The sequence below is a fragment of the Psammomys obesus genome, unplaced genomic scaffold (genome assembly GCF_907164565.1).
Source record: "Psammomys obesus unplaced genomic scaffold, mPsaObe1.curated_primary_1811, whole genome shotgun sequence".
NCBI lineage: Eukaryota > Metazoa > Chordata > Mammalia > Rodentia > Muridae > Psammomys > Psammomys obesus.
In genome coordinates this window covers 7,408,550-7,423,160 of record NW_026596034.1, presented here as the reverse complement: position 1 = coordinate 7,423,160, position 14,611 = coordinate 7,408,550, and the positions used below count along the sequence as shown (strand labels likewise).

Sequence of the window (14,611 nt, the reverse complement as noted above, 5' to 3'; positions counted from 1 at the left end):
ACACACACACACACACACACACACACACACACACACACACACACACAGAATCAATCATGTCAATAAAGCCAGGTATGGTGGCACATGCCTTTAATTCCAGTGCTCAGGAAGCATAGCAAGCAGATCTCTCAGTTTGAAGCTAGCCTGGTCAGAACAGTTAGTTCCATGATAGCTAGAGCAAGGAGATCCTGTCTCCAAAAAAGGGCAATAAAGTAGTGTGTGAATATGTGTGTGTGTGTTCTATTAAAAACAAGCAAATTTGGAGATGAAGAGATGGTTCAGTGGTTAAGAGCACTTGCTGCTCTCCCAGGGGAACAGAGTTTGGCTCCCAGCATGCACTGGCATCAGGAGGCTCACAACTGTCTGTAACTCCAGCTTCAGGAGGTCTTACATTCTGGCCCCACACCCGAACTCATACGCACATACCCAGAGGCAACACAGACACATTTACACATAATTAAAACAAATTAATCCTCAAAACAAACAAACAGCCAATTCCTGGATCCAGTTTTGGAAGCGACCCTCCATGACCCTGCACAGGCACAGTGGAACTGGGGATGAAGGCAGTCCCCATCTTGCCTTGCTGACTGGCAGAGGGACCACAGTCACACCAAGGGTGGTAGGTGCTCTCTTTCATCAGACTCCCCGAGGTTAGAGACAGTGCCTCTTCCATGGACTGGCAGCCTTCCCAGGGTGCGAATTGAGCTTCCCTTGCTAGGCTGGGCCTACCCTGCCCTTAGGCCAAGGGGCCACCTTTCTTCTCAGGGGGCTCAGGGAGGCTCCAAAGCCCCAGAGTGCCACATGCTCAGGTTCTCCCATGCCTTTTCTTTTTCTTTTGGGTCAGTCAGAGATTCTCTGGTGACTGGAAACAAGAGCTGGGGCAGCATGTGCTTCTCATACAGTGCAAGGGAAGGAAGCCAGGACCTCAAGCATGCTAGGCAAGTGCCCCCACAAGTGCTGTACCCCGAGCCCCTGAACACCTCCTAAGGGTGACCAAAGGTCTTGCTTCAAAATAATAGGAATTTGAATTCTCTCTTATTTATGTGTTTCTGTTTTTTGGGGTTTTTTGTTTTTGTTTTTGTTTTTTAATTTTTAAAAAAAAAATATTTTTTGAGATCAGGTCTTGCCCTGATCTGGAACTTCAGATTCTCAGACCTCAGTACCCCAAGGGCTGGCCTGGAACTTCATATTCTCAGACCTCAGTACCCCAAGGGCTTGGAATATAAGAGGAAACCACCATGCATGGCTAAGAATTGCTGGCTTTTTTGTGAGGCAAAAGCAATATTCAAAAGCAGCAAACTTAGGAAGGTGTGAAGCCTGAGGTTCAATCCTTAGCACTTAAAAAAAAAAAAAAAAAAAAAAAAAAGCACCTCAATGATTTGTCAGTTGAGTATCTAAATGCCCTCTCCTACCTCAGTACTCGTCTTTGGCAGCCACTGTATATCCTACCTAGCTGATAACATAGCCACGTTTAAAACTCCCACGTGGGACCTGTGAGATTGCTCAGTAAAAGCACTTGCCATGAAAGTCTGAGGACCTGAGTTTGAGTCCCAGAACCAAGAGGCAGCTTACATCTGTAAACCCTGTCCTACTGGGAGGTGGGAGGTAGGGACAGATGTGTACAGCCAGAGTACGCAACACAGCAACGGAGACAAGTCCCTGTATGAACACGGTGGAAGGAAAGAACCAACTCCGGAAATGACCTCCTCACACACGGTGTGGCTTGCTCACGGCCTGCATACATACACACTTGCTCACAAATAAGTTGAAAATAAAACAACAAAAATCCAAATTCCCTGCAATGCTGCCATTTCAATAGCAGAACAAAGCCTTCATCACACTAAACTTCAACTTCTCTTTCTCCTCCTCCCCCTCTTCCTTCTTCTTTTTGAGGCAGGGTCTTATGTGCCCAGGCTGGCCTTGAACTCAGAGAGGCATGACCCTGACCTTCTTCGTACCTCCATCTCCCATGTGCTGGAATTGCAGACATGGTTTCATTGTGCTGGCGATGCTTTGCGTTCACTTAAGACGGGCATTCTAACAACCGGGCTACATCCTTGGCCAGCAATCAGCAAAGCCCTTCCTGGTTGCAAGAAGTTGCTGCTGGGAGTTATACATTTGGTTAAAATGTGTAATTTGCTACTGGAAGCCACACATACAGCATCCGTGGTTACTGATCTGCCAAAGTCCTTAAGGAAGGGACAGGATGTGTCTCGAGACAAAGCTGGCCAAACAAGGCCTGGAAATCAAATCAAGACCTAACAATGAGAAAAGAGAAAGAGAGCAGGCAGGCAGGCTGTACTAATGAAAGCTGTGGAAACAGTCGACAGACAGAAATAATATGGTAGATGCTCAAAAGCAGCGCCAAGGGATGCCTCTGAGAGCCTGTGCTGTCTCACGTTGTCCGGGCTAATGGGAGCTCTGGAAACTTGGTTAAGCAACACAGGCTACTCTGAGGTCTGGTTAGAACTTCCAGGAAGTCTCTCTTTTTCTTTTTCATTCCCCCTTACTCTTTTTCCCTGTGTGTTGAAGGCGCATGCTCATATGTGTGCACACACACGTGTGTAGTTGTCCTTGAAAAAAATTATCATTATTGGGGGTCAGAGGACAATTGGTAGGGTCGGTTCTCCCCTTCCCGGGATCTGCCCATGTCCATACCCCCAAGGCTGGAGTCACAGAAACACACAGGGATGTCTGGCTTCTCATGTGGGTGTGGGGATCCAAACTCAGATCTCCACACTTGCACCGCAGAGGCTTCACGCAGTGAGCCACTTCACCAGCCCCTTCAAGGCACTCATGGTAAGGCTTTTGTGGCTGGTACCTATTGTAACAGGAAGGAAACATGTCGGTAATTGACCAGTCATGTCTGCCATGGGCACAGGGCTGGGGAATAACACCAGGGGAGCTACAATTCTGGGCTTTCCTCAGAGGGAACAAATATCTATGTCTATCCTGGAGATGAAAATCCTTTCTCTTGCTCACCTTGGTTTGATTCCCTGAATACCAAGCTTCTAACCAGAATGTGCCTTTCCATCTGGCCTTCCCCACAGGGGAAGGAATGTGCTGACAAGTTCACTGAAGGGGGTTCCGGCTGTTTTGCAGTTCCCTCTCCTATTGTGATTTAATGTTTGTGGTCTGGCTACAATGCCAGCCTCTGGCCAGTCTGATTGGTCCATCCCTTATTGTCTGGTTATCTCCAAGCACACAGAAGAATCTCCACGCCGAGCTTGCAACCTTGCAACGACCACCAACCTCTCCGATGGTATGAGCTGAGCAGGAGGGCTTTCTTCTGCATAGATGAAATTTCTCCTTTTTTAAGGTGAGGGGTGGGTTGGGGACTGAAACCAGGTCATTGTACAGACAGGTATTCTACCACGAAGCAGCTTCCTAGCCTTGCCTCCCTTTTGACTTGACTAAGCAGTGAGCCCTCAATACAACATCAAGCACCCACCATAGTCCTCTGCCCTGACCCAGAATGAGTTGTGGGACATCTGAAAGAATGAACAAATCAAAACAAAACCAACACTGTACATTTAAAGGACAAGATTAAGGAAGAAGGAGGCCCTCTGCTTGGGAGAAGATCCAGAGGATGGAAAACAGAATAATCAGAAGGAAATGGCAATGTTCACACTACAGCACCAAAGATCCAGGAGAACCTGGCATCCCTCACCAAATGTCAATCAGGACTATTGTGGTGGAAAGGGGAGAGATTATTCTTGGAGGCTCTGGGAGAAAGTACACCAGCTAAGAGGTAGCAGATACAGACAGACAGAAAAAAAAAAAAATCTAGAGGCCCTTGCCTGCCTGGTGGCACACATGTGCGATCCTGGTACTTGGGAGGCAGAGGCAGGACTATTACCTCAAGTTCAAAGCCAGCCAGGCTACATTGTGAGTTCCTGTCTCCAAAGAGACAAGAAGAAAAGGGGCCAGCAAGACAACTCAGCATCTTGTCTCAGCACCCACCTTGCAAACTTGACAACCTGAATTTGAGCCTCTGATTACAGGGTGGAAGGAGCTAGCCAATTGTCCTGTGACCTCCACATATACCCCGCCATTACCATCACCACACATACATAATGTAGGAATTCCAGCACCTGAGAGTTAGAGATAAACAGATCTCTGTGAGTTTGAGGCCAACCCGGTCTACAAGGCAAGTTCCATGCTACTCTTGTCGACATAGTGAATTCTGTTTTTTCTGAGACAGGGTTTCTCTGTGTAGCACTAGCTGTCCTGGAACTCACTCTGTAGACCAGGCTGAACTCCAACTCAGAGATCTCCCTGCCTCTGTGGGTATAAAAGGCATGAGCCACCACATCCCAGCTTAATTTAAAAAAAAAAAAAAAAAGATTTTGTTTTTCAGTTGCAAAAGAGGAAGGATTGTATTGGTGGAGAAGTGAAGGAAAGGGCAGAGGTGAGCCAGGCCTCCCCTGTGGCCAGGCTCCCAGAGGGCAAGAAGGGAGAGAAAGAAGGAACCTTTTGAAAAATCACATTTTACTACAGTTATTCAAATATCATTTCCCCCTTTCCTTTCTTTTAGTTCTTTCTTTCTTTTCTTCCTTCCCTTCCTTCCTTCCTTCCTTCCTTCCTTCCTTCCTTCCTTCCTTCCTTCCTTCCTCTCTTTCTTTCCTTCTTTCTCTCTCTTTTTTTTGTCAACTCGGTGAAAAGCGGTGCAGCACTGTGACTAAGATCTCAGTCTCAGGCTGGCAATGGGCTCAGGAGTAGAACACTTGCAAGCATTTCAGAGGCCGGAGCTTTGAAACTAGGCCGGGGGACCGGTGGGTGGCCTAGCCCTGTAATCTCAGTGGCTAGGGAAGCTTCATGAGGAGGATTCTGAGTTCAAGGCCTGCCTTGAAGACCCCATCTCAGGAAATGTTTAAAAATCGCTGTGGATAGATTAATAATAGTCCAGTGGTAGCACGCTTGTCTAGGACGCATGAGGCCCTGTGTTTATTCCTCCAGCATGGGGAGGGGACAGCTGACAGCGTTAACCTCCAGTTGTGGAGCAAGCCCACCTGAGCTCATCCCCAGCCTGCCCCTCACTCAATTCTGTAACTCTAAACAAAACATTTTAACTCCTTCAGCTGGTTTTCTCAGAAGTGAAATGGAGCTAACCACAGTATCTAGTTCGAATCATCTTTAACCCTGATGGCTGCAGTATAGATGAACCGAATTATACACACAAAGGGTTTAGGAGAGTGGCTGGCAGGACGCAGAGAAAAGGAAACGCTTTTGCTGCTGGTGGGAATGTAAATTAGTACAGTCACTATGAAAAACTGTATGGAGGTAAGGCATAGGCTTACCGAATGATTCAGCAGGCCTGCAACGGAGTGTATATCCAAACAAATGGAAATCCGATGTCGAAGAGACATCTGCACTCCCGCAGAACCATTCCCGGTAGCTCTAAGAAGGAACCAACCCAGATTTTCACCAGTGAATAAGTGCATGAATAAAATAAAGACAAAAAGGAAATGTGGTATATACACACAACAGAATATTATTCAGCCACAAAAATAAAAATAAAAACAAAATCTTGCTATTTGCTGGTGTACATCTGTGATTCTTGTTCCTGAGAGGATCTGAGCGATGATAAAGTCAAGGGCAGCCTTGGCTATACAAGACCCCATTGAAATGAATTAATTTACTGTCTGTGGCAGTGTGGATGAGCCTGGAGGTTATTACGTTAAGCGAAATGAGTCAGATACTGAAAGACAAATATTACATGTTCTCACTTGTGTATAGAAGCTAAAAGAAAAAAAATCCTCAAAATGTTAGTCCTACAGCAGTTAGCAGAGATTGGTGAGGTGGGGAGTGTAGACAGAGGTAGAGGACAGTGAGAGGGGACAGAAACACAGTCCACAGGGGCATGCTCTGCGGTTTGTTTGCTTTTAGTTTGTTTTTATTATTTTAATTACTTATGTGCATGTGGGTATGTGCATGTGAGTTCGGGTGCCTGTTGGAGCCAGGTGCATGCATCAGATCCCCCTTGGAGGTGGACTCAGAGGCAGTTGTGAGAAGCCCTGTGGTTCCCGTGCTGGGAACACAACTCCCATCATCTGAAAGAACAGTAAGAGCTCTTAACCACTGGGCCATTTCTTTAGCTATTTTTCAGTCAGGGTCTCATTGTATAACCCGGACTGACCTGAAACTTATAATGTAAAACACACACACACACACACACACACACACACGTACTTGCAGAGGGATTTGATCATCATACTATAAAAGAGTATTGAAATAAATACCACATCTCATAAACACTCTCAATTATTATTAAACAATTAAACAGCCAGGAGAGGTGGCACATGCCTAGAGGACTGAGGCTGAGGTCAGTCTGGGATTTCACAGTGGGACCTTGTCTCAGAGGGAGAGCGCAAGGGAGAAAGAGCGAGAGAGCCCAGTGCTGATGTTGTAGTAAGTCTTCAATCCCATGTACTCATGAGGCAGAAGAAGGCGGATCATCTCTGTGAGTTTGACACCAGCCAGGTCTACACACCTTGTCTTAAAACAAAGCAAAAACAAACAAATAAGCAAAAAAACACAAAAAAGAACAACCAGTGCTCTTAACTGCTGAGCTATCTCTTCACACATGACACACCTATCTTACTATTTAATGCTTTCCTCTAAATGACATATGATTTCTATCAATTAATTTAGTTTATGTTCTTGTTGCTCTTTGAAACTTTCATTTTATGGAATTAGTGTTTTGTCTACATGGATCTCCTGGAATTGGAGTTACAGATGGTTGGGTCCCAGGCCCTGGGTGCTGGGACTCGATCCTGTGTTCTCTGGAAGAGAAGGCAGTGTTCATAATTGCTGAGCCATCTCTCCAGCCTTCTGAGAGAGGGTGTTAGCTGTTTTCATACAGCCTGTGTGATCTTGAACTCGCTGGCTTTCTGTTTCTGTCTCTCTGGTATAGGAATTACAAGCAGAGCCGCCATTCCTCAATTCAAATTGAGGAATTCATTAATTGGGTTTTTCATGTGTACATGCATGTGGATGTGGATGTGCACCTGTGTGCGGGAGCCCGTGTATGTGTATGACTGAATGTCATGCCCAAGATGACCTCAAATGTAGATCACCCCCCACTTTATTTATTGAGCAAAATCTCTCTTTAAAAGAGGAATTTGAAGATTCCAGCTGGGCAGCTTGTCCTGGTCATCTGATCTCTTCCTCTAGAATGCTGGGATTACACAAGGCCACTAGGCCTTCCCAGCTTTTTTGTTTTGTTTGAGACTGGGCTTCACTATACAGCCTTGGCTGGCCAGGAACTGTCTCTGTAGACCAAGCTGGCCTCCAACTCAGAGATCCATCCTCTTGCTGGGACAAAAGTTCTGAGCCACTGCTGCCTAGACCTCTGTCAGACTCATATGTAGGTTTCTAGTCTTGGTGCCAGAGTTCATCCCTAGTAATTTATTTCAAAGGAAACTTTGTGTTGCTCCTATACTTACAAGTCAGTAATGCTTGGCCTGTGTGGATTATAATGATAAACATGAAACAATGTTTTCAAACTGTTCCTCTTGAGGAGTTCAGTTGTTACTGTTCTTCTTGAAACAGAGTTTCCACATCTAGCCTAGGCTGGCTGCAGCCAACGGTCCTCTTATCTGAGTTGCTGGCACCCTGGCTTGGAAGAGGAGGATATTATATTGGTTACTTTTATTTTGTGTAATTGTCCAGACTTGTGCAAAACTGTAACAACGTTAGCAATGTTATTAAATAACCAAATTTACTACTATGGGTTAAAACACTCCCTGGAAAAGTGCTGGCTTTCAATTAAAGGGAGAGAAGCCAAGGGTCACAGAGGCTTTCTAGAGAATTGGGAGCATAAGCTCTTGCTTAACATGTGTGAGGCCTTGGAACATTCTAGAACTTCCCTGGGCCTTCTACTAATTGACTGCCATTAGAAAGAAAAATCTGGTAAGTCAAGGAAGTGAAAGGCCGGTGTGGTGGAGCACCTGTTCCTGAAAGAGAGGAGGCCTGAGGGTGCCAAGGAGGTGAGCAGGACAGGAGGGAGACCGTAGATGGGGAAAGCCCTTCCTAACCTCATCACCATCTCCAGTGCCACCCAAATCACCTACAAGATTACCTAGCCAATGAGAAACACCCTTGGAAGGCAAGGTCAGATACCCTGTGCGGCAGATGCCTCAGCTGTCTACTGCCTTCTCTCAGAGTACCCAGAGGCTGTGGTGCCTCCCACTTCCTTCTGCCTTGGGTCATTTCCTAGCCACAAACTATGCCTAGCAGCTGCTCAGGCCAGATGTGTCGGAGAGGATGGCTTAGCAGCAACCCAGACCCAATGGCAGACTCCAGGGGAACACCTTAGGCTAGCTTGCCTCTTCCAGGGTCACTTCCCTCTGACCTTTATGTCCTAAAATTCTGGATCAAAAGCCTGAGAAAATTCCCAGCTCATATCCGCACACTGCCCATCCTTGTACAGATAACCTGTGTCCTCAGAAGGATACTTACCTTTTCAAAGGTTAAAAAAATTAAAGGGGAACACTTTAAGATGGATTAAAACAAATGAACAACATCAAAAACAAACAAACAAAAACAAAAACACTCCATGAAGCCATCCTGGTAGCTGACACATGCTCACGGTTCCTGCTACTTAGGAAGTGGAGACAGGAAGACACCTGACCCCAGGAATTAGGGCTTGGATAACGCAGGGTAACTATCCAGTGGGGTTGGGTGTAACTGATCTTTTACTACTTTGTAGGTTATTCTTTCTTCCACTCTTTTCCACCCCTTTTCTTCCACCACTTCAAGCCCCTGACACTAGATACGAAAATAAATAAATAAATAAATAAATAAATAAATAAATAAATAAATAGTAAAGGAAAGGGATCCCTCAATTAAGTCACAGGCTGGAAAGGGGGTGGAGTTATCGTTAGACTACCTCCTGCTAATTAGGGGCGTTACTTGGGGCAAGTTTGATCTTCAACCAGGATATCTAATTTCTTCTTGTTGTTTCTTTTTTTTTGGCACTCAACTACTTAACAAACCAGGACTAACAATGACCAACAACAACCAACCAACAAACCACCAACTCTCTCAGTGTTCTAAATTTATATACCCACTGAAAAGTCCCCAGAATTCCAAACGTCACACCATCACAGAAACTATGTGCAGCTGGTAAAAATCATGCCTCTGCCAGAGCATGAGGTAAATCATAGACAGCTACTGTGAAGCAGCCCCATATCCACACACCTGGAATATAAATGAAAACATGTTCTTACAATATTTCTGTTTTTTAAAGAAACCAAAATTTTAAAATTCTCAGTATAGTTGGGGGTGTGGGTTGTGGGGGAAATGAGTTTGGACACATTGGTAGCTCAGTTGTAGAGGGTTTATTTAGTACAGGGAAGGAACTGAATTTGTTCCTAACACTGCAAAAAATGTTTGTTTGTTTCATTTGTCTGGTTTTGAGTTCAAGCCTAGGCTGGCCTTGAACTTGTAGCATCCTCCAGCTTCAGCTTCCTGGTTACAAAGATTACAGGTATGAGCCGCCATGCCCAGACCCCACTACCACCATTTTTTTAAAGCCTTCTTTTCAATTATACAAAAACTCAAACTTCAGAGACTATATAGCTTTCCTGAAACACAGTTAGAATCATTTTTTCATCCACCCTCTGCGGCTGCTTTCACTCTACAGTGCCAGATCTGGATAACTGCAACTAGAGTCATATGGTTTGCCCAGATCAAGGTTTTCACAGAAAAGGTTGGCTGACTCCTGATTCATAATCAGGGACAAGAGGGAGGCTCAGGCCTGACTACCCAATAGACCGGGGGGGGGGGGGGAGGTGCCAAGCCCAGCCAGTTTAGGGACATCCTGAATCATAGGGTTTTTCCTTTCCTGCTAGCACATCTGTGTGCCAGTGTTCCATGTCTGAGGCAGCCATCCCAAAGTCCTGCAATGAGGCTCTGAATGTCTTTATATCAGAAAAATACATGCGTTTCCTGCTGTTCCGCTGGTCTCAGTCATGCCACCACTTAGTTAAGGATACCTCTTTCAACCAAACCAAACCTGCAGCAGCACCCGGAGATCTGATCCAGAAGTCCGCTGGACACTGTAAGAAACAGGCTGTAGAGTGGGGGTGGGGGTGAGGCACTGGTACATATAAAAGGGGGTGCAGAGGTGAGGACCTGGTGTGTGTGGCCCTAGTGTGTGTGGGCAGGCTACAACCCCTAGTGAGGGGATTGGTACTTACCAGCAGAGTAACTTTTTTCTTTTTAAATGACTTCTCACTCTATAGTCCAGGCTTGCCGGAAACTTCCTAAGTAGTTCAAGCTGTCTTTGAACTTGTCATCTCTCTGCCTTTGTCTCCCAAGGCTAAGGATTACAGTCACAAATTCTAATATGAGTTATCCTAGCTACGTAATTTGAGTACTTCTATTATCTATCTATCTATGTATCTATGTATCTATGTACGTATGTATCTATGTATCTATGTATCTATGTATCTATGTATCTATCTATTTATCTATCTATCTATCTATCTATCTATCTATCTATCTATCTATCTATCTATCTATTCATCTATCCAACTATCTTTTAGGCAGACTTTCTCTATATAGTCCTGGCTGTCCCGAAACTAAGTTACTAACCATTTATTTATTTTTGAGGCAGAGTATCTCTGCTACTCTGGCCTGGCTTGCCTGAAACTCACCATGTATACCAGGCTGGCCTCAAAATCACAGAGATCCACCTGCCTCTGTCTCCTGGGTGCTAGGATTAAAGGCATGTGCCATCACACTTGCTGAGTAATTCTTTAGATGGTACAGAACACTGTCTGCCAAAGGTTAGAATGATCCTGACCAGCCTGCCAGGATTACTGGGCTAATAGGATGAAATAAGATCTGGCCACCAAACACAATGCCACCTGGCCCAGCCTCCCTCCAGCACAGCACTATTTTAGCTTAGCTTCCCCAGACAGACCAAGACTTAACAAGATCTTGGCCACTTCCCAACCTTTACACATTTTCGAGTTCTATCTGGGATATCTTCTCTTTCACTCCACCCCCAGCCGAGATCAATACACAACCGTGCTTTATGTTCGCTGGTTAAAGATCTGCGTGGACGCAGTGCTGGCGATGGAACCCAGGGCTGCGTACATGCCAAGTCACCTCTACCGCTAGGCTATCCCTCACCTTTAACACATGTTACTTCCTTAGCACTGGACTCAGCCAGCAGCACCGCAACCCTTGTCTGAAGAAAAGAACAATTCTTACATGAATCCTAACACTGAACACATAACTGACTTCTGTGCTTGGAGACATCAGTCAGCACTAGGATCAGGGATCATTGTTATCAGCCAAGTCACCAAGAAACAGTAAAAACACAAACACACTCACACACATACAAAACCATGGCATCCAACAGACTACAAAGCAGATACTAGCTTACACAAGTAACCTTTACTGCGATGGTCAACACCCACAAATCAGCTGGAAGCAGAAAACGTTGTAGGTCGGGGCTCCATTGCATGCATCTAACCTGTTGACCATGCTAGCTCAGCAACAGGGGGCATCCTGGGGCCTGAAGGTATTTCCCCTTCTGATCACATGGCTGTCTGAGAGATGCAGCTCATTGCTGCTGCCCTGCACACCAAGAAAGGAACCTTCTGCAAACTGCTGGTCCAGGGAAAGACCAAGATTGAAACTGAAGTAAAGGTCACATTGCACAAAACACATGTGGCTTTTGTATCCATAATAAAGACAGAAAGCCAGGAAGTTGAGCCATTATAAGCCAGCGATTGCCTGCAGATGGACAGCTGAAATGATGAAATGAGCTCCTCTGTGCTGGAGACCTCAGCCCAGGACAGGAGCATTGGGTGGCAACTCTTTTTTTTTTTTTTTTTTTTTTTTTTTCTGTTTTCTTTTTTTGAGACAGGGTTTCTCTATGCAATAGTCCTGGCTGTCCTGGAACTTACTATGTAGACCAGGCTGGCCTCAAACAAATTCAGACAGCCACCTGCCTCTGCCTCCTGAGTGCTGGGATTAAAGGTGTATGCTACCACACCCAGCTCAGGTGACAGCATTTTTGATGTTCTGAAAAGTTCAAATATGACTGTCACCAAGTACCAGGAATATTGATTTGAGGAGACACAATCCAATTTAGCAAGCCTTCAAGCTTGTTAAAATAATGTACATCCAGGGAGCTTCTAGCTTTTCTCATTGCTGGGTGTGAGCTCACAGTGGGCTGGTTTACTGTCTTGTCCACATTGTGTGTGCTGTTAGTGTCAGGAAATGTGTCTGGCACACAGTAAGTACTGGATAATGGCTATACTTCCACTGAGAGATGGAGGCTAGTCTCATGGGAATGGGAATAAGGGATATGAAGGCACACCATGGGTTCACCCCTGGACTAGGTCCTTGTCCCCAGGCACAGATATGGGACCTGCTTAACGCTGTTGTGTGTGCGCGCGCCTACATGCGTCATGGCGTCATGTATGCTAGGCAAGCACTCCAGCAACAGAGCCACATTCCTAGCCCCAAATCTCCCTCTGATCATGTTGATAACCTTCAGCAAGTTCTCTGGCCTCTCTGAACCGCAACTTTTTTGGACACCAAGGCGGGGTGACTCTGCTATCAGATGGGGGACTTCTCTCTACGGTACTGGCTACCCTGTGGATTATGTAAGGGTTCAGAATGACAGTACACAGGATGCACAGTGCCTGTCACCGAATCGTTTGTAAACACAGGCTTTCAGTCCTAACAGTTCCCACAGCCACGCTAAGATAGTTTTATACTGCTGTGCCCATTTTATAGATGTGGAAGCCGAAGGCGAGGACGGTTCAGCGAGTTATCTAGGGTCATAAAGAAGGGAGGGCTGGCTCTGGAGAGTCCAGGCTCTTGTTGGTAACACTTGGCTGTTACATAAGATACAAGAGGCCATTTTTTTTTTTTACTAGATACAAAGGTTCTTCCTGGTCTGCTTGGCTCCATTTCTCAGAATGATGAGGGCAGCCCGGATCAGCCCTGCTCTTATTTAGGATTAGGGTCAAGGAGAACCCCTCTCTTCTCCTACCCACTTGGGGAGCTTTTTCACACTGCACACGATTGGCTTTTTACCCCTCCCTCTGGCACTTCTGAGTTCCACCCTTTGGGGTGGGGTGTTGGCTTGTCACACTGAGTTTGACGGTCCAAAGGCAGAGGTAATTGCTGGCTGAAAAGGCAAGAAGGCGCGGGGTGGGGGAGGAGAAGCCTCCCAGGATTGTAATAGGCACCCTCGTTTCTTCTCGAACTCTTTCGGTCAAAGGGCCCTTGAATCTGGCTGCAAGCTGGAATCCCCTGGGAAGTTTTTAATATCCAGATCCCCACGTCCAACTCAAACCAATTACATCTGGGATTGGGGTGGGGGTGGAGGTACGGAACCCAGACAGCCAATGCACGCCCAAGTTTGAGAAGTGCTGGGATCCCGGATCAACCCTCGGCTCAGGCTGCAGGCACCCTAGGACAGTAGTCCCACCGTTCTGTGTGGGGCTTGCTGTGTGGGGGCTGGGCACGCCTTTCAGAGGCCCGGGCTCGTAAAGGATGTCTGGGCGTGAGCCAGGGACCTGGGGCTCTGCTCGTCTTAGGCCCGGCTCTGGGACTGCGGGGCTCCAGGTCCTCTTGGGAGCAACGGCACATGTAGCCGCTCTGTCCTCGCTGGTCAGCAATGCAGCCCGCAAACGGGGCTCCGCGGCCGCCAGCCCACCCCAGCTTCAGACATCCTAGGGACACGCCCGAGGAATCCCTACCTTGGCTGCCGGCGCTGTCCTCCAGTCCCCGGAACCCTAGGACTCTGGTTCCATCTGTCTCCCTTGCCGGCTCCAGACAGGCGCCCACTAGAGCGCAGGCGCCACCTAGTGGCCGTGGGGCGGTAGCGTGGGCAGGGGTTGGGAGGTGGGAGCCCTGTGCAGGGCGGAAATGCAGCTGGGCCTTCCCACGTGGGCGGCTTCCAGCACGGCGGAGCCCGGGGGCGCAGATCCGGCCTGGGCCGCACCACCTTCACTACTTGGGGAGCGTGGGGAACAGAATTTGCTGTACTTTTTCTTGGAGGCGTGGAGGAGCGGTCAGGTCTGGGCCTCTGACCTGGGATCCACCCTGGGATTTTCCTGGCAGGACTGATCTTTTCCTTTCCACCATCAGCTTTCAGTGCGCGCTAGCGTGGCATGGCTTCTCCTTTAAACGCGCTGGGAGCATCCGAAGATGATCAGGACTGGGCTTATTTCAAGCCCAGGGATTCCGGTCCCTATCAGCAGCCCCTCTTTCCACCTCCCATCCCTTCCCTCGTTTCTTCATCCCTCCGTTACCTAGGCTGGCCTGTATGAAAGCCCCGGTCTGTGCCAGTCCTAGGGTGGAGTCCGGGAGACACAATTAGAACCCTTGGGAGTTGGCCACCCAGGTGGAGTTTCTCGCGGAGGCTCATTAGCATGTCTTTGGCTGGTTCTGGAGGTCATATAGCATCCCCGACTCCTTAGCAGCCACCCCCTTCATCATTGTGACTCCAAAAACATCCCTTCGGATTTCCAAATGTCTCCCTGGGTGGAGGGAGAACAGCCCCAGGCTGAGAACTAATTAGCTGATAATTAAGATCAGATGACACTAAATGAAGTACTCTGTCCACGGAGGA

General features: G+C 47.1%; 1 protein-coding gene across 2 annotated transcripts in view; it reads right to left on the bottom strand.

Annotated features, from left to right (window-relative positions):
* Chd9 (chromodomain helicase DNA binding protein 9) overlaps positions 1-13,784 on the bottom strand; it is a 208,022-nt gene extending 194,238 nt beyond the window's left edge. Inside the window, exon 1 of one of the 2 annotated variants that reach the window (XM_055620763.1) lies at positions 13,737-13,784. The gene's annotated coding sequence lies outside the window, so the exon portion shown is untranslated. Of the gene's footprint in view, positions 1-5,300; positions 5,329-13,736 lie in introns of those variants that run through there. The other variant, XM_055620762.1, reaches the window with a different exon arrangement.
* Positions 13,785-14,611: the final 827 nt, after the last annotated feature.